The sequence below is a fragment of the Watersipora subatra genome, chromosome 11 (genome assembly GCF_963576615.1).
Source record: "Watersipora subatra chromosome 11, tzWatSuba1.1, whole genome shotgun sequence".
In the NCBI taxonomy this organism is placed as follows: domain Eukaryota; kingdom Metazoa; phylum Bryozoa; class Gymnolaemata; order Cheilostomatida; family Watersiporidae; genus Watersipora; species Watersipora subatra.
Window position 1 is genome coordinate 12,121,301 of NC_088718.1, and position 26,182 is coordinate 12,147,482.

Below are 26,182 nucleotides of genomic sequence, written 5' to 3' on the forward strand. Positions count from 1 at the left end.
CATACTTCGACGGCGTGGTTGTTCGCGCTCGATAATATTCGACTCGTTCACTCATTGGCTAAACGCATAGCGTTCAAGATCTCGCCGATTCGTACGAAGGTTGCAGGCTCGTTACCGCCGCTTCACGCGCTTTAGATTATTTCGTCAGCATTTTGAAAACTACGGTAAATATTTTCCTTTTAAATAATTATAATCGCGTGGAAATGACCTTACGCGAATGTAGGCTTTTCGCTAGAGATAATTCCGCAAAGATAAAAACTGATGGAGCAACCTTAGCTACGCGCTGGCCCGCGCTCATCACCGAACTTAGTTGCCGTCGTAACGTAGATTCCACGTTCCGGTTTGTAATTCGTTTCGAAACTTTTTGACACAATTTACCTTTTAGACTTTTACGCATCCGCGAGTACGGTTTTGTTTCATCACGATCGAAGACGATCGCTCGAGTTTACATTACGAGAATGCGTATTTTGCGGCGAAAGGCCGAGTCGAGTTTCGTTTAGTTATTTATTTTAGCTTTTAGGTAAACTCGTAACGCCGACATACGAGTTGCGCAATTAAAAGGAAATCTTAACGCGAGTTTCTTGAGCTATTACGCCGCGCAAAATGAAAACGAATCGAAATTATATCCTCTTTAAAATACACAGGTAGCAGCGGCGCATGGCTGGTGAAGATGAGGAGATTGAAGCTAGCCGGATAGCATCAAGTACTAATAATATTCATATTATCCAGTTTCGGCTAAAACCTTTGAATGGAAATGATTTTTTATTTTATATCAAAAGATAGAGCGAATTAAAAGACTTTTAAATGGAAATGATTTTTTATTTTATATCAAAAGATAGAGCGAATTAAAAGACTTTTAAATGGAAATGATTTTTTATTTTACATCAAGAGATAGAGCGAATTAAAAGACTTTCAAGCGGAAATGATTTTTTATTCTATATCAAGAGATAGAGTGAATTAAAGAAGCTTGAAAATTCTAAATTAGTATAATTTTGATAAAAACTAAAGGTCTACAGCACCCGGTATTCCCAGGCGGTCACCCATCCAAGTACTAACCGGGCTCGACGTTGCTTAGCTTCAGTGATCGGACGAGAACTGGCGTTTTCAACGTGATATGGCCGTAGACATTTAGTAAGCTTCAACAGACGCTAATGAGAAACGTGGCAATAATCAGCGAACGCCCATTGGACAATATAGTCACGGCTTGGTGAGCATTATTATAACTCTGCGTTAATAGCGTGTCTCGAAGAGCGCATCAGTGTCTACGGCCATATCACGTTGAAAACGCCAGTTCTCGTCCGATCACTGAAGCTAAGCAACGTCGAGCCCGGTTAGTACTTGGATGGGTGACCGCCTGGGAATACCGGGTGCTGTAGACTTTTTATTTATTTTTACATCTTGCTATCTTCATCGCGATCTTCGCGCTATATTCATCTACATGTACATGTACATGTACATGTTCATGTACTACGTATGCGTTATATATATATACATATACTATGTACTATGTACTACGTACGTGTAGTGTGTAACAGTATATATAACTTTGCTGCTGCATTTCCGCGTCAAAACCCTTCTGGCAAGCGTGATCAATTAAAGCGCGACACTTTTTGTAGTCGAAGGATGTACTCTACTCGTGTATAACGAAAACTGTTGCAGCGTCCGATCTCAACATCAAAATAACATATTCTCACTTTTAATCCGAAGAAATCTCTTTTAAAGGAAGTTTGTTACTTTTTCTCGACATAAAGTGACGCGCTATCGTAGATCTTATTAGTTTACCGGCTATCTAATGTCTACGCGTGTAAAGACAGGTGAGTAGAAAGCGCCGTTCTTTGGCTTGTTCTTCTCATCTACGAGTTCGAAAGAAAACAGCCCTACATAGAAAGCTTTTACTTACGCGAACAGGTGTGTTAAAAAGATGTTCACGTCGAACCAAATAAAGCGATGCTTTAGAAATGGTGTAATAGCCTCCAAACGAGTACGCTCGCGTTCGACCGCCGCGCGAGTAGCTTCAACTCCTAACGAAACAATCGTAGTACGTCTACTATATACACGTGTAAATTAGGATTCGTTTGCTCTCTCAACATCTGAAAGAGCGGTTAATCGCGCTGCAACGAAACATTCATGCGTACCATGTAAATTAGGATTCGTTCGCTCTCTCAATATTTGAAAGAGCGGTCAATCGCGCTGCCGGTTATTCGTCCAGCTCGCTCATTAGCTATGAAAAGCTATCGAGTTACTTCGAACGTATAGCTTAAAACTTTGCCATTGCGTAACGAATATTCCCGGCTCAAACGAATCGTTGATATTGTGCAAATTAGGAGTCGTGTGTACTCTCATACTTCGATGGCGTGGTTGTTCGCGCTCGATAATATTCGACTCGTTCACTCATTGGCTAAACGCATAGCGTTCAAGATCTCGCCGATTCGTACGAAGGTTGCAGGCTCGTTACCGCCGCTTCACGCGCTTTAGATTATTTCGTCAGCATTTTGAAAACTACGGTAAATATTTTCCTTTTAAATAATTATAATTGCGTGGAAATGACCTTACGCGAAAGTAGGCTTTTCGCTAGAGATAGTTCCGCAAAGATAAAAACTGATGGAGCAACCTTAGCTACGCGCTGGCCCGCGCTCATCACCGAACTTAGTTGCCGTCGTAACGTAGATTCCACGTTCCGGTTTGTAAATCGTTTCGAAACTTTTTGACACAATTTACCTTTTAGACTTTTACGCATCCGCGAGTACGGTTTTGTTTCATCACGATCGAAGACGATCGCTCGAGTTTACATTACGAGAATGCGTATTTTGCGGCGAAAGGCCGAGTCGAGTTTCGTTTAGTTATTTATTTTAGCTTTTAGGTAAACTCGTAACGCCGACATACGAGTTGCGCAATTAAAAGGAAATCTTAACGCGAGTTTCTTGAGCTATTACGCCGCGCAAAATGAAAACGAATCGAAATTATATCCTCTTTAAAATACACGGGTAGCAGCGGCGCATGGCTGGTGAAGATGAGAAGATTGAAGCTAGCCGGATAGCATCAAGTACTAATAATAATCATATTATCCAGTTTCGGCTAAAACCTTTGAATGGAAATGATTTTTTATTTTATATCAAAAGATAGAGCGAATTAAAAGACTTTTAAATGGAAATGATTTTTTATTTTATATCAAAAGATAGAGCGAATTAAAAGACTTTTAAATGGAAATGATTTTTTGTTTTAAATCAAGAGATAGAGCGAATTAAAAGACTTTTAAATGGAAATGATTTTTTATTTTACATCAAGAGATAGAGCGAATTAAAAGACTTTCAAGCGGAAATGATTTTTTATTTTACATCAAGAGATAGAGCGAATTAAAAGACTTTCAAGCGGAAATGATTTTTTATTCTATATCAAGAGATAGAGTGAATTAAAGAAGCTTGAAAATTCTAAATTAGTATAATTTTGATAAAAACTAAAGGTCTACAGCACCCGGTATTCCCAGGCGGTCACCCATCCAAGTACTAACCGGGCTCGACGTTGCTTAACTTCAGTGATCGGACGAGAACTGGCGTTTTCAACGTGATATGGCCGTAGACATTTAGTAAGCTTCAACAGACGCTAATGAGAAACGTGGCAATAATCAGCGAACGCCCATTGGACAATATAGTCACGGCTTGGTGAGCATTATTATAACTCTGCGTTAATAGCGTGTCTCGAAGAGCGCATCAGTGTCTACGGCCATATCACGTTGAAAACGCCAGTTCTCGTCCGATCACTGAAGCTAAGCAACGTCGAGCCCGGTTAGTACTTGGATGGGTGACCGCCTGGGAATACCGGGTGCTGTAGACTTTTTATTTATTTTTACATCTTGCTATCTTCATCGCGATCTTCGCGCTATCTTCATCTACATGTACATGTACATGTACATGTTCATGTACATGAACATGTACTACGTATGCGTTATATATATACATATACTATGTACTATGTACTATGTACTACGTACGTGTAGTGTGTAACAGTATATATAACTTTGCTGCTGCATTTCCGCGTCAAAACCCTTCTGGCAAGCGTGATCAATTAAAGCGCGACACTTTTTGTAGTCGAAGGATGTACTCTACTCGTGTATAACGAAAACTGTTGCAGCGTCCGATCTCAACATAAAAATAACATATTCTCACTTTTAATCCGAAGAAATCTCTTTTAAAGGAAGTTTGTTACTTTTTCTCGACATAAAGTGACGCGCTATCGTAGATCTTATTAGTTTACCGGCTATCTAATGTCTACGCGTGTAAAGACAGGTGAGTAGAAAGCGCCGTTCTTTGGCTTGTTCTTCTCATCTACGAGTTCGAAAGAAAACAGCCCTACATAGAAAGCTTTTACTTACGCGAACAGGTGTGTTAAAAAGATGTTCACGTCGAACCAAATAAAGCGATGCTTTAGAAATGGTGTAATAGCCTCCAAACGAGTACGCTCGCGTTCGACCGCCGCGCGAGTAGCTTCAACTCCTAACGAAACAATCGTAGTACGTCTACTATATACACGTGTAAATTAGGATTCGTTTGCTCTCTTAACATCTGAAAGAGCGGTTAATCGCGTTGCAACGAAACATTCATGCGTACCATGTAAACTAGGATTCGTTCGCTCTCTCAATATTTGAAAGAGCGGTCAATCGCGCTGCCGGTTATTCGTCCAGCTCGCTCATTAGCTATGAAAAGCTATCGAGTTACTTCGAACGCATAGCTTAAAACTTTGCCATTGCGTAACGAATATTCCCGGCTCAAACGAATCGTTGATATTGTGCAAATTAGGAGTCGTGTGTACTCTCATACTTCGACGGCGTGGTTGTTCGCGCTCGATAATATTCGACTCGTTCACTCATTGGCTAAACGCATAGCGTTCAAGATCTCGCCGATTCGTACGAAGGTTGCAGGCTCGTTACCGCCGCTTCACGCGCTTTAGATTATTTCGTCAGCATTTTGAAAACTACGGTAAATATTTTCCTTTTAAATAATTATAATCGCGTGGAAATGACCTTACGCGAAAGTAGGCTTTTCGCTAGAGATAATTCCGCAAAGATAAAAACTGATGGAGCAACCTTAGCTACGCGCTGGCCCGCGCTCATCACCGAACTTAGTTGCCGTCGTAACGTAGATTCCACGTTCCGGTTTGTAATTCGTTTCGAAACTTTTTGACACAATTTACCTTTTAGACTTTTACGCATCCGCGAGTACGGTTTTGTTTCATCACGATCGAAGACGATCGCTCGAGTTTACATTACGAGAATGCGTATTTTGCGGCGAAAGGCCGAGTCGAGTTTCGTTTAGTTATTTATTTTAGCTTTTAGGTAAACTCGTAACGCCGACATACGAGTTGCGCAATTAAAAGGAAATCTTAACGCGAGTTTCTTGAGCTATTACGCCGCGCAAAATGAAAACGAATCGAAATTATATCCTCTTTAAAATACACGGGTAGCAGCGGCGCATGGCTGGTGAAGATGAGGAGATTGAAGCTAGCCGGATAGCATCAAGTACTAATAATATTCATATTATCCAGTTTCGGCTAAAACCTTTGAATGGAAATGATTTTTTATTTTATATCAAAAGATAGAGCGAATTAAAAGACTTTTAAATGGAAATGATTTTTTATTTTATATCAAAAGATAGAGCGAATTAAAAGACTTTTAAATGGAAATGATTTTTTGTTTTAAATCAAGAGATAGAGCGAATTAAAAGACTTTTAAATGGAAATGATTTTTTATTTTACATCAAGAGATAGAGCGAATTAAAAGACTTTCAAGCGGAAATGATTTTTTATTTTACATCAAGAGATAGAGCGAATTAAAAGACTTTCAAGCGGAAATAATTTTTTATTCTATATCAAGAGATAGAGTGAATTAAAGAAGCTTGAAAATTCTAAATTAGTATAATTTTGATAAAAACTAAAGGTCTACAGCACCCGGTATTCCCAGGCGGTCACCCATCCAAGTACTAACCGGGCTCGACGTTGCTTAGCTTCAGTGATCGGACGAGAACTGGCGTTTTCAACGTGATATGGCCGTAGACATTTAGTAAGCTTCAACAGACGCTAATGAGAAACGTGGCAATAATCAGCGAACGCCCATTGGACAATATAGTCACGGCTTGGTGAGCATTATTATAACTCTGCGTTAATAGCGTGTCTCGAAGAGCGCATCAGTGTCTACGGCCATATCACGTTGAAAACGCCAGTTCTCGTCCGATCACTGAAGCTAAGCAACGTCGAGCCCGGTTAGTACTTGGATGGGTGACCGCCTGGGAATACCGGGTGCTGTAGACTTTTTATTTATTTTTACATCTTGCTATCTTCATCGCGATCTTCGCGCTATCTTCATCTACATGTACATGTACATGTACATGTTCATGTACATGAACATGTACTACGTATGCGTTATATATATACATATACTATGTACTATGTACTATGTACTACGTACGTGTAGTGTGTAACAGTATATATAACTTTGCTGCTGCATTTCCGCGTCAAAACCCTTCTGGCAAGCGTGATCAATTAAAGCGCGACACTTTTTGTAGTCGAAGGATGTACTCTACTCGTGTATAACGAAAACTGTTGCAGCGTCCGATCTCAACATAAAAATAACATATTCTCACTTTTAATCCGAAGAAATCTCTTTTAAAGGAAGTTTGTTACTTTTTCTCGACATAAAGTGACGCGCTATCGTAGATCTTATTAGTTTACCGGCTATCTAATGTCTACGCGTGTAAAGACAGGTGAGTAGAAAGCGCCGTTCTTTGGCTTGTTCTTCTCATCTACGAGTTCGAAAGAAAACAGCCCTACATAGAAAGCTTTTACTTACGCGAACAGGTGTGTTAAAAAGATGTTCACGTCGAACCAAATAAAGCGATGCTTTAGAAATGGTGTAATAGCCTCCAAACGAGTACGCTCGCGTTCGACCGCCGCGCGAGTAGCTTCAACTCCTAACGAAACAATCGTAGTACGTCTACTATATACACGTGTAAATTAGGATTCGTTTGCTCTCTCAACATCTGAAAGAGCGGTTAATCGCGCTGCAACGAAACATTCATGCGTACCATGTAAATTAGGATTCAATCGCTCTCTCAATATTTGAAAGAGCGGTCAATCGCGCTGCCGGTTATTCGTCCAGCTCGCTCATTAGCTATGAAAAGCTATCGAGTTACTTCGAACGTATAGCTTAAAACTTTGCCATTGCGTAACGAATATTCCCGGCTCAAACGAATCGTTGATATTGTGCAAATTAGGAGTCGTGTGTACTCTCATACTTCGATGGCGTGGTTGTTCGCGCTCGATAATATTCGACTCGTTCACTCATTGGCTAAACGCATAGCGTTCAAGATCTCGCCGATTCGTACGAAGGTTGCAGGCTCGTTACCGCCGCTTCACGCGCTTTAGATTATTTCGTCAGCATTTTGAAAACTACGGTAAATATTTTCCTTTTAAATAATTATAATCGCGTGGAAATGACCTTACGCGAAAGTAGGCTTTTCGCTAGAGATAATTCCGCAAAGATAAAAACTGATGGAGCAACCTTAGCTACGCGCTGGCCCGCGCTCATCACCGAACTTAGTTGCCGTCGTAACGTAGATTCCACGTTCCGGTTTGTAATTCGTTTCGAAACTTTTTGACACAATTTACCTTTTAGACTTTTACGCATCCGCGAGTACGGTTTTGTTTCATCACGATCGAAGACGATCGCTCGAGTTTACATTACGAGAATGCGTATTTTGCGGCGAAAGGCCGAGTCGAGTTTCGTTTAGTTATTTATTTTAGCTTTTAGGTAAACTCGTAACGCCGACATACGAGTTGCGCAATTAAAAGGAAATCTTAACGCGAGTTTCTTGAGCTATTACGCCGCGCAAAATGAAAACGAATCGAAATTATATCCTCTTTAAAATACACGGGTAGCAGCGGCGCATGGCTGGTGAAGATGAGGAGATTGAAGCTAGCCGGATAGCATCAAGTACTAATAATATTCATATTATCCAGTTTCGGCTAAAACCTTTGAATGGAAATGATTTTTTATTTTATATCAAAAGATAGAGCGAATTAAAAGACTTTTAAATGGAAATGATTTTTTATTTTATATCAAAAGATAGAGCGAATTAAAAGACTTTTAAATGGAAATGATTTTTTGTTTTAAATCAAGAGATAGAGCGAATTAAAAGACTTTTAAATGGAAATGATTTTTTATTTTACATCAAGAGATAGAGCGAATTAAAAGACTTTCAAGCGGAAATGATTTTTTATTTTACATCAAGAGATAGAGCGAATTAAAAGACTTTCAAGCGGAAATGATTTTTTATTTTACATCAAGAGATAGAGCGAATTAAAAGACTTTCAAGCGGAAATGATTTTTTATTCTATATCAAGAGATAGAGTGAATTAAAGAAGCTTGAAAATTCTAAATTAGTATAATTTTGATAAAAACTAAAGGTCTACAGCACCCGGTATTCCCAGGCGGTCACCCATCCAAGTACTAACCGGGCTCGACGTTGCTTAGCTTCAGTGATCGGACGAGAACTGGCGTTTTCAACGTGATATGGCCGTAGACATTTAGTAAGCTTCAACAGACGCTAATGAGAAACGTGGCAATAATCAGCGAACGCCCATTGGACAATATAGTCACGGCTTGGTGAGCATTATTATAACTCTGCGTTAATAGCGTGTCTCGAAGAGCGCATCAGTGTCTACGGCCATATCACGTTGAAAACGCCAGTTCTCGTCCGATCACTGAAGCTAAGCAACGTCGAGCCCGGTTAGTACTTGGATGGGTGACCGCCTGGGAATACCGGGTGCTGTAGACTTTTTATTTATTTTTACATCTTGCTATCTTCATCGCGATCTTCGCGCTATCTTCATCTACATGTACATGTACATGTACATGTACATGTTCATGTACATGAACATGTACTACGTATGCGTTATATATATACATATACTATGTACTATGTACTATGTACTACGTACGTGTAGTGTGTAACAGTATATATAACTTTGCTGCTGCATTTCCGCGTCAAAACCCTTCTGGCAAGCGTGATCAATTAAAGCGCGACACTTTTTGTAGTCGAAGGATGTACTCTACTCGTGTATAACGAAAACTGTTGCAGCGTCCGATCTCAACATAAAAATAACATATTCTCACTTTTAATCCGAAGAAATCTCTTTTAAAGGAAGTTTGTTACTTTTTCTCGACATAAGGTGACGCGCTATCGTAGATCTTATTAGTTTACCGGCTATCTAATGTCTACGCGTGTAAAGACAGGTGAGTAGAAAGCGCCGTTCTTTGGCTTGTTCTTCTCATCTACGAGTTCGAAAGAAAACAGCCCTACATAGAAAGCTTTTACTTACGCGAACAGGTGTGTTAAAAAGATGTTCACGTCGAACCAAATAAAGCGATGCTTTAGAAATGGTGTAATAGCCTCCAAACGAGTACGCTCGCGTTCGACCGCCGCGCGAGTAGCTTCAACTCCTAACGAAACAATCGTAGTACGTCTACTATATACACGTGTAAATTAGGATTCGTTTGCTCTCTTAACATCTGAAAGAGCGGTTAATCGCGCTGCAACGAAACATTCATGCGTACCATGTAAACTAGGATTCGTTCGCTCTCTCAATATTTGAAAGAGCGGTCAATCGCGCTGCCGGTTATTCGTCCAGCTCGCTCATTAGCTATGAAAAGCTATCGAGTTACTTCGAACGCATAGCTTAAAACTTTGCCATTGCGTAACGAATATTCCCGGCTCAAACGAATCGTTGATATTGTGCAAATTAGGAGTCGTGTGTACTCTCATACTTCGACGGCGTGGTTGTTCGCGCTCGATAATATTCGACTCGTTCACTCATTGGCTAAACGCATAGCGTTCAAGATCTCGCCGATTCGTACGAAGGTTGCAGGCTCGTTACCGCCGCTTCACGCGCTTTAGATTATTTCGTCAGCATTTTGAAAACTACGGTAAATATTTTCCTTTTAAATAATTATAATCGCGTGGAAATGACCTTACGCGAAAGTAGGCTTTTCGCTAGAGATAATTCCGCAAAGATAAAAACTGATGGAGCAACCTTAGCTACGCGCTGGCCCGCGCTCATCACCGAACTTAGTTGCCGTCGTAACGTAGATTCCACGTTCCGGTTTGTAATTCGTTTCGAAACTTTTTGACACAATTTACCTTTTAGACTTTTACGCATCCGCGAGTACGGTTTTGTTTCATCACGATCGAAGACGATCGCTCGAGTTTACATTACGAGAATGCGTATTTTGCGGCGAAAGGCCGAGTCGAGTTTCGTTTAGTTATTTATTTTAGCTTTTAGGTAAACTCGTAACGCCGACATACGAGTTGCGCAATTAAAAGGAAATCTTAACGCGAGTTTCTTGAGCTATTACGCCGCGCAAAATGAAAACGAATCGAAATTATATCCTCTTTAAAATACACGGGTAGCAGCGGCGCATGGCTGGTGAAGATGAGGAGATTGAAGCTAGCCGGATAGCATCAAGTACTAATAATATTCATATTATCCAGTTTCGGCTAAAACCTTTGAATGGAAATGATTTTTTATTTTATATCAAAAGATAGAGCGAATTAAAAGACTTTTAAATGGAAATGATTTTTTATTTTATATCAAAAGATAGAGCGAATTAAAAGACTTTTAAATGGAAATGATTTTTTGTTTTAAATCAAGAGATAGAGCGAATTAAAAGACTTTTAAATGGAAATGATTTTTTATTTTACATCAAGAGATAGAGCGAATTAAAAGACTTTCAAGCGGAAATGATTTTTTATTTTACATCAAGAGATAGAGCGAATTAAAAGACTTTCAAGCGGAAATGATTTTTTATTTTACATCAAGAGATAGAGCGAATTAAAAGACTTTCAAGCGGAAATGATTTTTTATTCTATATCAAGAGATAGAGTGAATTAAAGAAGCTTGAAAATTCTAAATTAGTATAATTTTGATAAAAACTAAAGGTCTACAGCACCCGGTATTCCCAGGCGGTCACCCATCCAAGTACTAACCGGGCTCGACGTTGCTTAGCTTCAGTGATCGGACGAGAACTGGCGTTTTCAACGTGATATGGCCGTAGACATTTAGTAAGCTTCAACAGACGCTAATGAGAAACGTGGCAATAATCAGCGAACGCCCATTGGACAATATAGTCACGGCTTGGTGAGCATTATTATAACTCTGCGTTAATAGCGTGTCTCGAAGAGCGCATCAGTGTCTACGGCCATATCACGTTGAAAACGCCAGTTCTCGTCCGATCACTGAAGCTAAGCAACGTCGAGCCCGGTTAGTACTTGGATGGGTGACCGCCTGGGAATACCGGGTGCTGTAGACTTTTTATTTATTTTTACATCTTGCTATCTTCATCGCGATCTTCGCGCTATCTTCATCTACATGTACATGTACATGTACATGTTCATGTACATGAACATGTACTACGTATGCGTTATATATATATACATATACTATGTACTATGTACTATGTACTACGTACGTGTAGTGTGTAACAGTATATATAACTTTGCTGCTGCATTTCCGCGTCAAAACCCTTCTGGCAAGCGTGATCAATTAAAGCGCGACACTTTTTGTAGTCGAAGGATGTACTCTACTCGTGTATAACGAAAACTGTTGCAGCGTCCGATCTCAACATAAAAATAACATATTCTCACTTTTAATCCGAAGAAATCTCTTTTAAAGGAAGTTTGTTACTTTTTCTCGACATAAAGTGACGCGCTATCGTAGATCTTATTAGTTTACCGGCTATCTAATGTCTACGCGTGTAAAGACAGGTGAGTAGTAAGCGCCGTTCTTTGGCTTGTTCTTCTCATCTACGAGTTCGAAAGAAAACAGCCCTACATAGAAAGCTTTTACTTACGCGAACAGGTGTGTTAAAAAGATGTTCACGTCAAACCAAATAAAGCGATGCTTTAGAAATGGTGTAATAGCCTCCAAACGAGTACGCTCGCGTTCGACCGCCGCGCGAGTAGCTTCAACTCCTAACGAAACAATCGTAGTACGTCTACTATATACACGTGTAAATTAGGATTCGTTTGCTCTCTCAACATCTGAAAGAGCGGTTAATCGCGCTGCAACGAAACATTCATGCGTACCATGTAAACTAGGATTCGTTCGCTCTCTCAATATTTGAAAGAGCGGTCAATCGCGCTGCCGGTTATTCGTCCAGCTTGCTCATTAGCTATGAAAAGCTATCGAGTTACTTCGAACGCATAGCTTAAAACTTTGCCATTGCGTAACGAATATTCCCGGCTCAAACGAATCGTTGATATTGTGCAAATTAAGAGTCGTGTGTACTCTCATACTTCGACGGCGTGGTTGTTCGCGCTCGATAATATTCGACTCGTTCACTCATTGGCTAAACGCATAGCGTTCAAGATCTCGCCGATTCGTACGAAGGTTGCAGGCTCGTTACCGCCGCTTCACGCGCTTTAGATTATTTCGTCAGCATTTTGAAAACTACGGTAAATATTTTCCTTTTAAATAATTATAATCGCGTGGAAATGACCTTACGCGAATGTAGGCTTTTCGCTAGAGATAATTCCGCAAAGATAAAAACTGATGGAGCAACCTTAGCTACGCGCTGGCCCGCGCTCATCACCGAACTTAGTTGCCGTCGTAACGTAGATTCCACGTTCCGGTTTGTAATTCGTTTCGAAACTTTTTGACACAATTTACCTTTTAGACTTTTACGCATCCGCGAGTACGGTTTTGTTTCATCACGATCGAAGACGATCGCTCGAGTTTACATTACGAGAATGCGTATTTTGCGGCGAAAGGCCGAGTCGAGTTTCGTTTAGTTATTTATTTTAGCTTTTAGGTAAACTCGTAACGCCGACATACGAGTTGCGCAATTAAAAGGAAATCTTAACGCGAGTTTCTTGAGCTATTACGCCGCGCAAAATGAAAACGAATCGAAATTATATCCTCTTTAAAATACACAGGTAGCAGCGGCGCATGGCTGGTGAAGATGAGGAGATTGAAGCTAGCCGGATAGCATCAAGTACTAATAATATTCATATTATCCAGTTTCGGCTAAAACCTTTGAATGGAAATGATTTTTTATTTTATATCAAAAGATAGAGCGAATTAAAAGACTTTTAAATGGAAATGATTTTTTATTTTATATCAAAAGATAGAGCGAATTAAAAGACTTTTAAATGGAAATGATTTTTTATTTTACATCAAGAGATAGAGCGAATTAAAAGACTTTCAAGCGGAAATGATTTTTTATTCTATATCAAGAGATAGAGTGAATTAAAGAAGCTTGAAAATTCTAAATTAGTATAATTTTGATAAAAACTAAAGGTCTACAGCACCCGGTATTCCCAGGCGGTCACCCATCCAAGTACTAACCGGGCTCGACGTTGCTTAGCTTCAGTGATCGGACGAGAACTGGCGTTTTCAACGTGATATGGCCGTAGACATTTAGTAAGCTTCAACAGACGCTAATGAGAAACGTGGCAATAATCAGCGAACGCCCATTGGACAATATAGTCACGGCTTGGTGAGCATTATTATAACTCTGCGTTAATAGCGTGTCTCGAAGAGCGCATCAGTGTCTACGGCCATATCACGTTGAAAACGCCAGTTCTCGTCCGATCACTGAAGCTAAGCAACGTCGAGCCCGGTTAGTACTTGGATGGGTGACCGCCTGGGAATACCGGGTGCTGTAGACTTTTTATTTATTTTTACATCTTGCTATCTTCATCGCGATCTTCGCGCTATATTCATCTACATGTACATGTACATGTACATGTTCATGTACTACGTATGCGTTATATATATATACATATACTATGTACTATGTACTACGTACGTGTAGTGTGTAACAGTATATATAACTTTGCTGCTGCATTTCCGCGTCAAAACCCTTCTGGCAAGCGTGATCAATTAAAGCGCGACACTTTTTGTAGTCGAAGGATGTACTCTACTCGTGTATAACGAAAACTGTTGCAGCGTCCGATCTCAACATCAAAATAACATATTCTCACTTTTAATCCGAAGAAATCTCTTTTAAAGGAAGTTTGTTACTTTTTCTCGACATAAAGTGACGCGCTATCGTAGATCTTATTAGTTTACCGGCTATCTAATGTCTACGCGTGTAAAGACAGGTGAGTAGAAAGCGCCGTTCTTTGGCTTGTTCTTCTCATCTACGAGTTCGAAAGAAAACAGCCCTACATAGAAAGCTTTTACTTACGCGAACAGGTGTGTTAAAAAGATGTTCACGTCGAACCAAATAAAGCGATGCTTTAGAAATGGTGTAATAGCCTCCAAACGAGTACGCTCGCGTTCGACCGCCGCGCGAGTAGCTTCAACTCCTAACGAAACAATCGTAGTACGTCTACTATATACACGTGTAAATTAGGATTCGTTTGCTCTCTCAACATCTGAAAGAGCGGTTAATCGCGCTGCAACGAAACATTCATGCGTACCATGTAAATTAGGATTCGTTCGCTCTCTCAATATTTGAAAGAGCGGTCAATCGCGCTGCCGGTTATTCGTCCAGCTCGCTCATTAGCTATGAAAAGCTATCGAGTTACTTCGAACGTATAGCTTAAAACTTTGCCATTGCGTAACGAATATTCCCGGCTCAAACGAATCGTTGATATTGTGCAAATTAGGAGTCGTGTGTACTCTCATACTTCGATGGCGTGGTTGTTCGCGCTCGATAATATTCGACTCGTTCACTCATTGGCTAAACGCATAGCGTTCAAGATCTCGCCGATTCGTACGAAGGTTGCAGGCTCGTTACCGCCGCTTCACGCGCTTTAGATTATTTCGTCAGCATTTTGAAAACTACGGTAAATATTTTCCTTTTAAATAATTATAATCGCGTGGAAATGACCTTACGCGAAAGTAGGCTTTTCGCTAGAGATAGTTCCGCAAAGATAAAAACTGATGGAGCAACCTTAGCTACGCGCTGGCCCGCGCTCATCACCGAACTTAGTTGCCGTCGTAACGTAGATTCCACGTTCCGGTTTGTAAATCGTTTCGAAACTTTTTGACACAATTTACCTTTTAGACTTTTACGCATCCGCGAGTACGGTTTTGTTTCATCACGATCGAAGACGATCGCTCGAGTTTACATTACGAGAATGCGTATTTTGCGGCGAAAGGCCGAGTCGAGTTTCGTTTAGTTATTTATTTTAGCTTTTAGGTAAACTCGTAACGCCGACATACGAGTTGCGCAATTAAAAGGAAATCTTAACGCGAGTTTCTTGAGCTATTACGCCGCGCAAAATGAAAACGAATCGAAATTATATCCTCTTTAAAATGCACGGGTAGCAGCGGCGCATGGCTGGTGAAGATGAGGAGATTGAAGCTAGCCGGATAGCATCAAGTACTAATAATATTCATATTATCCAGTTTCGGCTAAAACCTTTGAATGGAAATGAATTTTTATTTTATATCAAAAGATAGAGCGAATTAAAAGACTTTTGAATGGAAATGATTTTTTATTTTATATCAAAAGATAGAGCGAATTAAAAGACTTTTAAATGGAAATGATTTTTTATTTTATATCAAAAGATAGAGCGAATTAAAAGACTTTTAAATGGAAATGATTTTTTGTTTTAAATCAAGAGATAGAGCGAATTAAAAGACTTTTAAATGGAAATGATTTTTTATTTTACATCAAGAGATAGAGCGAATTAAAAGACTTTCAAGCGGAAATGATTTTTTATTTTACATCAAGAGATAGAGCGAATTAAAAGACTGTCAAGCGGAAATGATTTTTTATTCTATATCAAGAGATAGAGTGAATTAAAGAAGCTTGAAAATTCTAAATTAGTATAATTTTGATAAAAACTAAAGGTCTACAGCACCCGGTATTCCCAGGCGGTCACCCATCCAAGTACTAACCGGGCTCGACGTTGCTTAACTTCAGTGATCGGACGAGAACTGGCGTTTTCAACGTGATATGGCCGTAGACATTTAGTAAGCTTCAACAGACGCTAATGAGAAACGTGGCAATAATCAGCGAACGCCCATTGGACAATATAGTCACGGCTTGGTGAGCATTATTATAACTCTGCGTTAATAGCGTGTCTCGAAGAGCGCATCAGTGTCTACGGCCATATCACGTTGAAAACGCCAGTTCTCGTCCGATCACTGAAGCTAAGCAACGTCGAGCCCGGTTAGTACTTGGATGGGTGACCGCCTGGGAATACCGGGTGCTGTAGACTTTTTATTTATTTTTACATCTTGCTATCTTCATCGCGATCTTCGCGCTATCTTCATCTACATGTACATGTACATGTACATGTTCATGTACATGAACATGTACTACGTATGCGTTATATATATACATATACTATGTACTATGTACTATGTACTACGTACGTGTAGTGTGTAACAGTATATATAACTTTGCTGCTGCATTTCCGCGTCAAAACCCTTCTGGCAAGCGTGATCAATTAAAGCGCGACACTTTTTGTAGTCGAAGGATGTACTCTACTCGTGTATAACGAAAACTGTTGCAGCGTCCGATCTCAACATAAAAATAACATATTCTCACTTTTAATCCGAAGAAATCTCTTTTAAAGGAAGTTTGTTACTTTTTCTCGACATAAAGTGACGCGCTATCGTAGATCTTATTAGTTTACCGGCTATCTAATGTCTACGCGTGTAAAGACAGGTGAGTAGAAAGCGCCGTTCTTTGGCTTGTTCTTCTCATCTACGAGTTCGAAAGAAAACAGCCCTACATAGAAAGCTTTTACTTACGCGAACAGGTGTGTTAAAAAGATGTTCACGTCGAACCAAATAAAGCGATGCTTTAGAAATGGTGTAATAGCCTCCAAACGAGTACGCTCGCGTTCGACCGCCGCGCGAGTAGCTTCAACTCCTAACGAAACAATCGTAGTACGTCTACTATATACACGTGTAAATTAGGATTCGTTTGCTCTCTCAACATCTGAAAGAGCGGTTAATCGCGCTGCAACGAAACATTCATGCGTACCATGTAAATTAGGATTCGTTCGCTCTCTCAATATTTGAAAGAGCGGTCAATCGCGCTGCCGGTTATTCGTCCAGCTCGCTCATTAGCTATGAAAAGCTATCGAGTTACTTCGAACGTATAGCTTAAAACTTTGCCATTGCGTAACGAATATTCCCGGCTCAAACGAATCGTTGATATTGTGCAAATTAGGAGTCGTGTGTACTCTCATACTTCGATGGCGTGGTTGTTCGCGCTCGATAATATTCGACTCGTTCACTCATTGGCTAAACGCATAGCGTTCAAGATCTCGCCGATTCGTACGAAGGTTGCAGGCTCGTTACCGCCGCTTCACGCGCTTTAGATTATTTCGTCAGCATTTTGAAAACTACGGTAAATATTTTCCTTTTAAATAATTATAATTGCGTGGAAATGACCTTACGCGAAAGTAGGCTTTTCGCTAGAGATAGTTCCGCAAAGATAAAAACTGATGGAGCAACCTTAGCTACGCGCTGGCCCGCGCTCATCACCGAACTTAGTTGCCGTCGTAACGTAGATTCCACGTTCCGGTTTGTAAATCGTTTCGAAACTTTTTGACACAATTTACCTTTTAGACTTTTACGCATCCGCGAGTACGGTTTTGTTTCATCACGATCGAAGACGATCGCTCGAGTTTACATTACGAGAATGCGTATTTTGCGGCGAAAGGCCGAGTCGAGTTTCGTTTAGTTATTTATTTTAGCTTTTAGGTAAACTCGTAACGCCGACATACGAGTTGCGCAATTAAAAGGAAATCTTAACGCGAGTTTCTTGAGCTATTACGCCGCGCAAAATGAAAACGAATCGAAATTATATCCTCTTTAAAATACACGGGTAGCAGCGGCGCATGGCTGGTGAAGATGAGAAGATTGAAGCTAGCCGGATAGCATCAAGTACTAATAATAATCATATTATCCAGTTTCGGCTAAAACCTTTGAATGGAAATGATTTTTTATTTTATATCAAAAGATAGAGCGAATTAAAAGACTTTTAAATGGAAATGATTTTTTATTTTATATCAAAAGATAGAGCGAATTAAAAGACTTTTAAATGGAAATGATTTTTTGTTTTAAATCAAGAGATAGAGCGAATTAAAAGACTTTTAAATGGAAATGATTTTTTATTTTACATCAAGAGATAGAGCGAATTAAAAGACTTTCAAGCGGAAATGATTTTTTATTTTACATCAAGAGATAGAGCGAATTAAAAGACTTTCAAGCGGAAATGATTTTTTATTCTATATCAAGAGATAGAGTGAATTAAAGAAGCTTGAAAATTCTAAATTAGTATAATTTTGATAAAAACTAAAGGTCTACAGCACCCGGTATTCCCAGGCGGTCACCCATCCAAGTACTAACCGGGCTCGACGTTGCTTAACTTCAGTGATCGGACGAGAACTGGCGTTTTCAACGTGATATGGCCGTAGACATTTAGTAAGCTTCAACAGACGCTAATGAGAAACGTGGCAATAATCAGCGAACGCCCATTGGACAATATAGTCACGGCTTGGTGAGCATTATTATAACTCTGCGTTAATAGCGTGTCTCGAAGAGCGCATCAGTGTCTACGGCCATATCACGTTGAAAACGCCAGTTCTCGTCCGATCACTGAAGCTAAGCAACGTCGAGCCCGGTTAGTACTTGGATGGGTGACCGCCTGGGAATACCGGGTGCTGTAGACTTTTTATTTATTTTTACATCTTGCTATCTTCATCGCGATCTTCGCGCTATCTTCATCTACATGTACATGTACATGTACATGTTCATGTACATGAACATGTACTACGTATGCGTTATATATATACATATACTATGTACTATGTACTATGTACTATGTACTACGTACGTGTAGTGTGTAACAGTATATATAACTTTGCTGCTGCATTTCCGCGTCAAAACCCTTCTGGCAAGCGTGATCAATTAAAGCGCGACACTTTTTGTAGTCGAAGGATGTACTCTACTCGTGTATAACGAAAACTGTTGCAGCGTCCGATCTCAACATAAAAATAACATATTCTCACTTTTAATCCGAAGAAATCTCTTTTAAAGGAAGTTTGTTACTTTTTCTCGACATAAAGTGACGCGCTATCGTAGATCTTATTAGTTTACCGGCTATCTAATGTCTACGCGTGTAAAGACAGGTGAGTAGAAAGCGCCGTTCTTTGGCTTGTTCTTCTCATCTACGAGTTCGAAAGAAAACAGCCCTACATAGAAAGCTTTTACTTACGCGAACAGGTGTGTTAAAAAGATGTTCACGTCGAACCAAATAAAGCGATGCTTTAGAAATGGTGTAATAGCCTCCAAACGAGTACGCTCGCGTTCGACCGCCGCGCGAGTAGCTTCAACTCCTAACGAAACAATCGTAGTACGTCTACTATATACACGTGTAAATTAGGATTCGTTTGCTCTCTTAACATCTGAAAGAGCGGTTAATCGCGCTGCAACGAAACATTCATGCGTACCATGTAAACTAGGATTCGTTCGCTCTCTCAATATTTGAAAGAGCGGTCAATCGCGCTGCCGGTTATTCGTCCAGCTCGCTCATTAGCTATGAAAAGCTATCGAGTTACTTCGAACGCATAGCTTAAAACTTTGCCATTGCGTAACGAATATTCCCGGCTCAAACGAATCGTTGATATTGTGCAAATTAGGAGTCGTGTGTACTCTCATACTTCGACGGCGTGGTTGTTCGCGCTCAATAATATTCGACTCGTTCACTCATTGGCTAAACGCATAGCGTTCAAGATCTCGCCGATTCGTACGAAGGTTGCAGGCTCGTTACCGCCGCTTCACGCGCTTTAGATTATTTCGTCAGCATTTTGAAAACTACGGTAAATATTTTCCTTTTAAATAATTATAATCGCGTGGAAATGACCTTACGCGAAAGTAGGCTTTTCGCTAGAGATAATTCCGCAAAGATAAAAACTGATGGAGCAACCTTAGCTACGCGCTGGCCCGCGCTCATCACCGAACTTAGTTGCCGTCGTAACGTAGATTCCACGTTCCGGTTTGTAATTCGTTTCGAAACTTTTTGACACAATTTACCTTTTAGACTTTTACGCATCCGCGAGTACGGTTTTGTTTCATCACGATCGAAGACGATCGCTCGAGTTTACATTACGAGAATGCGTATTTTGCGGCGAAAGGCCGAGTCGAGTTTCGTTTAGTTATTTATTTTAGCTTTTAGGTAAACTCGTAACGCCGACATACGAGTTGCGCAATTAAAAGGAAATCTTAACGCGAGTTTCTTGAGCTATTACGCCGCGCAAAATGAAAACGAATCGAAATTATATCCTCTTTAAAATACACGGGTAGCAGCGGCGCATGGCTGGTGAAGATGAGGAGATTGAAGCTAGCCGGATAGCATCAAGTACTAATAATAATCATATTATCCAGTTTCGGCTAAAACCTTTGAATGGAAATGATTTTTTATTTTATATCAAAAGATAGAGCGAATTAAAAGACTTTTAAATGGAAATGATTTTTTATTTTATATCAAAAGATAGAGCGAATTAAAAGACTTTTAAATGGAAATGATTTTTTGTTTTAAATCAAGAGATAGAGCGAATTAAAAGACTTTTAAATGGAAATGATTTTTTATTTTACATCAAGAGATAGAGCGAATTAAAAGACTTTCAAGCGGAAATGATTTTTTATTTTACATCAAGAGATAGAGCGAATTAAAAGACTTTCAAGCGGAAATGATTTTTTATTCTATATCAAGAGATAGAGTGAATTAAAGAAGCTTGAAAATTCTAAATTAGTATAATTTTGATAAAAACTAAAGGTCTACAGCACCCGGTATTCCCAGGCGGTCACCCATCCAAGTACTAACCGGGCTCGACGTTGCTTAGCTTCAGTGATCGGACGAGAACTGGCGTTTTCAACGTGATATGGCCGTAGACATTTAGTAAGCTTCAACAGACGCTAATGAGAAACGTGGCAATAATCAGCGAACGCCCATTGGACAATATAGTCACGGCTTGGTGAGCATTATTATAACTCTGCGTTAATAGCGTGTCTCGAAGAGCGCATCAGTGTCTACGGCCATATCACGTTGAAAACGCCAGTTCTCGTCCGATCACTGAAGCTAAGCAACGTCGAGCCCGGTTAGTACTTGGATGGGTGACCGCCTGGGAATACCGGGTGCTGTAGACTTTTTATTTATTTTTACATCTTGCTATCTTCATCGCGATCTTCGCGCTATCTTCATCTACATGTACATGTACATGTACATGTTCGTGTACATGAACATGTACTACGTATGCGTTATATATATATACATATACTATGTACTATGTACTATGTACTACGTACGTGTAGTGTGTAACAGTATATATAACTTTGCTGCTGCATTTCCGCGTCAAAACCCTTCTGGCAAGCGTGATCAATTAAAGCGCGACACTTTTTGTAGTCGAAGGATGTACTCTACTCGTGTATAACGAAAACTGTTGCAGCGTCCGATCTCAACATAAAAATAACATATTCTCACTTTTAATCCGAAGAAATCTCTTTTAAAGGAAGTTTGTTACTTTTTCTCGACATAAAGTGACGCGCTATCGTAGATCTTATTAGTTTACCGGCTATCTAATGTCTACGCGTGTAAAGACAGGTGAGTAGAAAGCGCCGTTCTTTGGCTTGTTCTTCTCATCTACGAGTTCGAAAGAAAACAGCCCTACATAGAAAGCTTTTACTTACGCGAACAGGTGTGTTAAAAAGATGTTCACGTCGAACCAAATAAAGCGATGCTTTAGAAATGGTGTAATAGCCTCCAAACGAGTACGCTCGCGTTCGACCGCCGCGCGAGTAGCTTCAACTCCTAACGAAACAATCGTAGTACGTCTACTATATACACGTGTAAATTAGGATTCGTTTGCTCTCTTAACATCTGAAAGAGCGGTTAATCGCGCTGCAACGAAACATTCATGCGTACCATGTAAACTAGGATTCGTTCGCTCTCTCAATATTTGAAAGAGCGGTCAATCGCGCTGCCGGTTATTCGTCCAGCTCGCTCATTAGCTATGAAAAGCTATCGAGTTACTTCGAACGCATAGCTTAAAACTTTGCCATTGCGTAACGAATATTCCCGGCTCAAACGAATCGTTGATATTGTGCAAGTTAGGAGTCGTGTGTACTCTCATACTTCGACGGCGTGGTTGTTCGCGCTCGATAATATTCGACTCGTTCACTCATTGGCTAAACGCATAGCGTTCAAGATCTCGCCGATTCGTACGAAGGTTGCAGGCTCGTTACCGCCGCTTCACGCGCTTTAGATTATTTCGTCAGCATTTTGAAAACTACGGTAAATATTTTCCTTTTAAATAATTATAATTGCGTGGAAATGACCTTACGCGAAAGTAGGCTTTTCGCTAGAGATAGTTCCGCAAAGATAAAAACTGATGGAGCAACCTTAGCTACGCGCTGGCCCGCGCTCATCACCGAACTTAGTTGCCGTCGTAACGTAGATTCCACGTTCCGGTTTGTAATTCGTTTCGAAACTTTTTGACACAATTTACCTTTTAGACTTTTACGCATCCGCGAGTACGGTTTTGTTTCATCACGATCGAAGACGATCGCTCGAGTTTACATTACGAGAATGCGTATTTTGCGGCGAAAGGCCGAGTCGAGTTTCGTTTAGTTATTTATTTTAGCTTTTAGGTAAACTCGTAACGCCGACATACGAGTTGCGCAATTAAAAGGAAATCTTAACGCGAGTTTCTTGAGCTATTACGCCGCGCAAAATGAAAACGAATCGAAATTATATCCTCTTTAAAATACACGGGTAGCAGCGGCGCATGGCTGGTGAAGATGAGGAGATTGAAGCTAGCCGGATAGCATCAAGTACTAATAATAATCATATTATCCAGTTTCGGCTAAAACCTTTGAATGGAAATGATTTTTTATTTTATATCAAAAGATAGAGCGAATTAAAAGACTTTTAAATGGAAATGATTTTTTATTTTATATCAAAAGATAGAGCGAATTAAAAGACTTTTAAATGGAAATGATTTTTTGTTTTAAATCAAGAGATAGAGCGAATTAAAAGACTTTTAAATGGAAATGATTTTTTATTTTACATCAAGAGATAGAGCGAATTAAAAGACTTTCAAGCGGAAATGATTTTTTATTTTACATCAAGAGATAGAGCGAATTAAAAGACTTTCAAGCGGAAATGATTTTTTATTCTATATCAAGAGATAGAGTGAATTAAAGAAGCTTGAAAATTCTAAATTAGTATAATTTTGATAAAAACTAAAGGTCTACAGCACCCGGTATTCCCAGGCGGTCACCCATCCAAGTACTAACCGGGCTCGACGTTGCTTAGCTTCAGTGATCGGACGAGAACTGGCGTTTTCAACGTGATATGGCCGTAGACATTTAGTAAGCTTCAACAGACGCTAATGAGAAACGTGGCAATAATCAGCGAACGCCCATTGGACAATATAGTCACGGCTTGGTGAGCATTATTATAACTCTGCGTTAATAGCGTGTCTCGAAGAGCGCATCAGTGTCTACGGCCATATCACGTTGAAAACGCCAGTTCTCGTCCGATCACTGAAGCTAAGCAACGTCGAGCCCGGTTAGTACTTGGATGGGTGACCGCCTGGGAATACCGGGTGCTGTAGACTTTTTATTTATTTTTACATCTTGCTATCTTCATCGCGATCTTCGCGCTATCTTCATCTACATGTACATGTACATGTACATGTTCGTGTACATGAACATGTACTACGTATGCGTTATATATATATACATATACTATGTACTATGTACTATGTACTACGTACGTGTAGTGTGTAACAGTATATATAACTTTGCTGCTGCATTTCCGCGTCAAAACCCTTCTGGCAAGCGTGATCAATTAAAGCGCGACACTTTTTGTAGTCGAAGGATGTACTCTACTCGTGTATAACGAAAACTGTTGCAGCGTCCGATCTCAACATAAAAATAACATATTCTCACTTTTAATCCGAAGAAATCTCTTTTAAAGGAAGTTTGTTACTTTTTCTCGACATAAAGTGACGCGCTATCGTAGATCTTATTAGTTTACCGGCTATCTAATGTCTACGCGTGTAAAGACAGGTGAGTAGAAAGCGCCGTTCTTTGGCTTGTTCTTCTCATCTACGAGTTCGAAAGAAAACAGCCCTACATAGAAAGCTTTTACTTACGCGAACAGGTGTGTTAAAAAGATGTTCACGTCGAACCAAATAAAGCGATGCTTTAGAAATGGTGTAATAGCCTCCAAACGAGTACGCTCGCGTTCGACCGCCGCGCGAGTAGCTTCAACTCCTAACGAAACAATCGTAGTACGTCTACTATATACACGTGTAAATTAGGATTCGTTTGCTCTCTTAACATCTGAAAGAGCGGTTAATCGCGCTGCAACGAAACATTCATGCGTACCATGTAAACTAGGATTCGTTCGCTCTCTCAATATTTGAAAGAGCGGTCAATCGCGCTGCCGGTTATTCGTCCAGCTCGCTCATTAGCTATGAAAAGCTATCGAGTTACTTCGAACGCATAGCTTAAAACTTTGCCATTGCGTAACGAATATTCCCGGCTCAAACGAATCGTTGATATTGTGCAAGTTAGGAGTCGTGTGTACTCTCATACTTCGACGGCGTGGTTGTTCGCGCTCGATAATATTCGACTCGTTCACTCATTGGCTAAACGCATAGCGTTCAAGATCTCGCCGATTCGTACGAAGGTTGCAGGCTCGTTACCGCCGCTTCACGCGCTTTAGATTATTTCGTCAGCATTTTGAAAACTACGGTAAATATTTTCCTTTTAAATAATTATAATTGCGTGGAAATGACCTTACGCGAAAGTAGGCTTTTCGCTAGAGATAGTTCCGCAAAGATAAAAACTGATGGAGCAACCTTAGCTACGCGCTGGCCCGCGCTCATCACCGAACTTAGTTGCCGTCGTAACGTAGATTCCACGTTCCGGTTTGTAATTCGTTTCGAAACTCTTTGACACAATTTACCTTTTAGACTTTTACGCATCCGCGAGTACGGTTTTGTTTCATCACGATCGAAGACGATCGCTCGAGTTTACATTACGAGAATGTGTATTTTGTGGCGAAAGGCCGAGTCGAGTTTCGTTTAGTTATTTATTTTAGCTTTTAGGTAAACTCGTAACGCCGACATACGAGTTGCGCAATTAAAAGGAAATCTTAACGCGAGTTTCTTGAGCTATTACGCCGCGCAAAATGAAAACGAATCGAAATTATATCCTCTTTAAAATACACGGGTAGCAGCGGCGCATGGCTGGTGAAGATGAGGAGATTGAAGCTAGCCGGATAGCATCAAGTACTAATAATATTCATATTATCCAGTTTCGGCTAAAACCTTTGAATGGAAATGATTTTTTATTTTATATCAAAAGATAGAGCGAATTAAAAGACTTTTAAATGGAAATGATTTTTTGTTTTAAATCAAGAGATAGAGCGAATTAAAAGACTTTTAAATGGAAATGATTTTTTATTTTACATCAAGAGATAGAGCGAATTAAAAGACTTTCAAGCGGAAATGATTTTTTATTTTACATCAAGAGATAGAGCGAATTAAAAGACTTTCAAGCGGAAATGATTTTTTATTCTATATCAAGAGATAGAGTGAATTAAAGAAGCTTGAAAATTCTAAATTAGTATAATTTTGATAAAAACTAAAGGTCTACAGCACCCGGTATTCCCAGGCGGTCACCCATCCAAGTACTAACCGGGCTCGACGTTGCTTAGCTTCAGTGATCGGACGAGAACTGGCGTTTTCAACGTGATATGGCCGTAGACATTTAGTAAGCTTCAACAGACGCTAATGAGAAACGTGGCAATAATCAGCGAACGCCCATTGGACAATATAGTCACGGCTTGGTGAGCATTATTATAACTCTGCGTTAATAGCGTGTCTCGAAGAGCGCATCAGTGTCTACGGCCATATCACGTTGAAAACGCCAGTTCTCGTCCGATCACTGAAGCTAAGCAACGTCGAGCCCGGTTAGTACTTGGATGGGTGACCGCCTGGGAATACCGGGTGCTGTAGACTTTTTATTTATTTTTACATCTTGCTATCTTCATCGCGATCTTCGCGCTATCTTCATCTACATGTACATGTACATGTACATGTTCATGTTCATGTACATGAACATGTACTACGTATGCGTTATATATATA

General features: G+C 40.0%; 22 non-coding genes across 22 annotated transcripts; 11 read left to right on the plus strand and 11 right to left on the minus strand.

Moving 5' to 3' along the window:
- Window positions 1–1,007: 1,007 nt before the first annotated feature.
- LOC137409134 (5S ribosomal RNA) lies at window positions 1,008–1,126 on the minus strand. Its single transcript, XR_010980375.1, has one exon. It is a non-coding gene; the product is annotated as a 5S ribosomal RNA (ribosomal RNA).
- A 134-nt stretch (window positions 1,127–1,260) lies between these two features.
- LOC137409595 (5S ribosomal RNA) lies at window positions 1,261–1,379 on the plus strand. Its single transcript, XR_010980807.1, has one exon. It is a non-coding gene; the product is annotated as a 5S ribosomal RNA (ribosomal RNA).
- Window positions 1,380–3,459: 2,080 nt separating this feature from the next.
- LOC137409325 (5S ribosomal RNA) lies at window positions 3,460–3,578 on the minus strand. The gene has a single exon (XR_010980551.1). It is a non-coding gene; the product is annotated as a 5S ribosomal RNA (ribosomal RNA).
- Window positions 3,579–3,712: 134 nt separating this feature from the next.
- Window positions 3,713–3,831, plus strand: LOC137409596 (5S ribosomal RNA). Its single transcript, XR_010980808.1, has one exon. It is a non-coding gene; the product is annotated as a 5S ribosomal RNA (ribosomal RNA).
- Window positions 3,832–5,928: 2,097 nt separating this feature from the next.
- On the minus strand, window positions 5,929–6,047 carry LOC137409146 (5S ribosomal RNA). Its single transcript, XR_010980386.1, has one exon. It is a non-coding gene; the product is annotated as a 5S ribosomal RNA (ribosomal RNA).
- A 134-nt stretch (window positions 6,048–6,181) lies between these two features.
- Window positions 6,182–6,300, plus strand: LOC137409597 (5S ribosomal RNA). Its single transcript, XR_010980809.1, has one exon. It is a non-coding gene; the product is annotated as a 5S ribosomal RNA (ribosomal RNA).
- A 2,153-nt stretch (window positions 6,301–8,453) lies between these two features.
- Window positions 8,454–8,572, minus strand: LOC137409158 (5S ribosomal RNA). Its single transcript, XR_010980397.1, has one exon. It is a non-coding gene; the product is annotated as a 5S ribosomal RNA (ribosomal RNA).
- A 134-nt stretch (window positions 8,573–8,706) lies between these two features.
- On the plus strand, window positions 8,707–8,825 carry LOC137409598 (5S ribosomal RNA). Its single transcript, XR_010980810.1, has one exon. It is a non-coding gene; the product is annotated as a 5S ribosomal RNA (ribosomal RNA).
- A 2,159-nt stretch (window positions 8,826–10,984) lies between these two features.
- Window positions 10,985–11,103, minus strand: LOC137409169 (5S ribosomal RNA). The gene has a single exon (XR_010980408.1). It is a non-coding gene; the product is annotated as a 5S ribosomal RNA (ribosomal RNA).
- Window positions 11,104–11,237: 134 nt separating this feature from the next.
- LOC137409599 (5S ribosomal RNA) lies at window positions 11,238–11,356 on the plus strand. Its single transcript, XR_010980811.1, has one exon. It is a non-coding gene; the product is annotated as a 5S ribosomal RNA (ribosomal RNA).
- A 1,987-nt stretch (window positions 11,357–13,343) lies between these two features.
- LOC137409181 (5S ribosomal RNA) lies at window positions 13,344–13,462 on the minus strand. The gene has a single exon (XR_010980419.1). It is a non-coding gene; the product is annotated as a 5S ribosomal RNA (ribosomal RNA).
- A 134-nt stretch (window positions 13,463–13,596) lies between these two features.
- LOC137409600 (5S ribosomal RNA) lies at window positions 13,597–13,715 on the plus strand. Its single transcript, XR_010980812.1, has one exon. It is a non-coding gene; the product is annotated as a 5S ribosomal RNA (ribosomal RNA).
- Window positions 13,716–15,851: 2,136 nt separating this feature from the next.
- LOC137409445 (5S ribosomal RNA) lies at window positions 15,852–15,970 on the minus strand. The gene has a single exon (XR_010980663.1). It is a non-coding gene; the product is annotated as a 5S ribosomal RNA (ribosomal RNA).
- A 134-nt stretch (window positions 15,971–16,104) lies between these two features.
- Window positions 16,105–16,223, plus strand: LOC137409601 (5S ribosomal RNA). The gene has a single exon (XR_010980813.1). It is a non-coding gene; the product is annotated as a 5S ribosomal RNA (ribosomal RNA).
- A 2,097-nt stretch (window positions 16,224–18,320) lies between these two features.
- Window positions 18,321–18,439, minus strand: LOC137409561 (5S ribosomal RNA). The gene has a single exon (XR_010980774.1). It is a non-coding gene; the product is annotated as a 5S ribosomal RNA (ribosomal RNA).
- A 134-nt stretch (window positions 18,440–18,573) lies between these two features.
- Window positions 18,574–18,692, plus strand: LOC137409603 (5S ribosomal RNA). The gene has a single exon (XR_010980815.1). It is a non-coding gene; the product is annotated as a 5S ribosomal RNA (ribosomal RNA).
- Window positions 18,693–20,796: 2,104 nt separating this feature from the next.
- On the minus strand, window positions 20,797–20,915 carry LOC137409193 (5S ribosomal RNA). The gene has a single exon (XR_010980430.1). It is a non-coding gene; the product is annotated as a 5S ribosomal RNA (ribosomal RNA).
- Window positions 20,916–21,049: 134 nt separating this feature from the next.
- LOC137409605 (5S ribosomal RNA) lies at window positions 21,050–21,168 on the plus strand. Its single transcript, XR_010980816.1, has one exon. It is a non-coding gene; the product is annotated as a 5S ribosomal RNA (ribosomal RNA).
- A 2,099-nt stretch (window positions 21,169–23,267) lies between these two features.
- LOC137409206 (5S ribosomal RNA) lies at window positions 23,268–23,386 on the minus strand. The gene has a single exon (XR_010980442.1). It is a non-coding gene; the product is annotated as a 5S ribosomal RNA (ribosomal RNA).
- Window positions 23,387–23,520: 134 nt separating this feature from the next.
- Window positions 23,521–23,639, plus strand: LOC137409606 (5S ribosomal RNA). The gene has a single exon (XR_010980817.1). It is a non-coding gene; the product is annotated as a 5S ribosomal RNA (ribosomal RNA).
- Window positions 23,640–25,682: 2,043 nt separating this feature from the next.
- Window positions 25,683–25,801, minus strand: LOC137409213 (5S ribosomal RNA). Its single transcript, XR_010980449.1, has one exon. It is a non-coding gene; the product is annotated as a 5S ribosomal RNA (ribosomal RNA).
- A 134-nt stretch (window positions 25,802–25,935) lies between these two features.
- Window positions 25,936–26,054, plus strand: LOC137409607 (5S ribosomal RNA). Its single transcript, XR_010980818.1, has one exon. It is a non-coding gene; the product is annotated as a 5S ribosomal RNA (ribosomal RNA).
- The last annotated feature ends 128 nt before the right edge of the window (window positions 26,055–26,182 follow it).